Source organism: Penaeus chinensis, chromosome 12 (genome assembly GCF_019202785.1).
Source record: "Penaeus chinensis breed Huanghai No. 1 chromosome 12, ASM1920278v2, whole genome shotgun sequence".
Lineage (NCBI taxonomy): Eukaryota > Metazoa > Arthropoda > Malacostraca > Decapoda > Penaeidae > Penaeus > Penaeus chinensis.
In genome coordinates this window covers 40308101-40308605 of record NC_061830.1, presented here as the reverse complement: position 1 = coordinate 40308605, position 505 = coordinate 40308101, and positions in this window count along the sequence as shown.

Below are 505 nucleotides of genomic sequence, written 5' to 3'. Positions count from 1 at the left end.
TCCCGCCCATTGCAACAATCACCCTCTCGACCTGATGCTCGCCATTTAGTTACTCACTCGCTCGACTCACTCACTCACTCACTCGCTCGACTCACGCACTCGCTCGACTCACTCACTCGCTCGACTCACTCACTCGCTCGACTCACTCACTCGCTCGACTCACTCACTCGCTCGACTCACTCACTCGCTCGACTCACTCACTCGCTCGACTCACTCACTCACTCACTCGCTCGACTCACTCACTCACTCGCTCGACTCACTCACTCACTCGCTCGACTCACTCACTCACTCGCTCGACTCACTCACTCACTCGCTCGACTCACTCACTCACTCGCTCGACTCACTCACTCGCTCGACTCACTCACTCACTCGCTCGACTCACTCACTCGCTCGACTCACTCGCTCGACTCACTCACTCGCTCACTCGCTCGACTCACTCGCTCGACTCACTCACTCGCTCGACTCACTCACTCGCTCGACTCACTCACTCACTCGCTCGACTCAC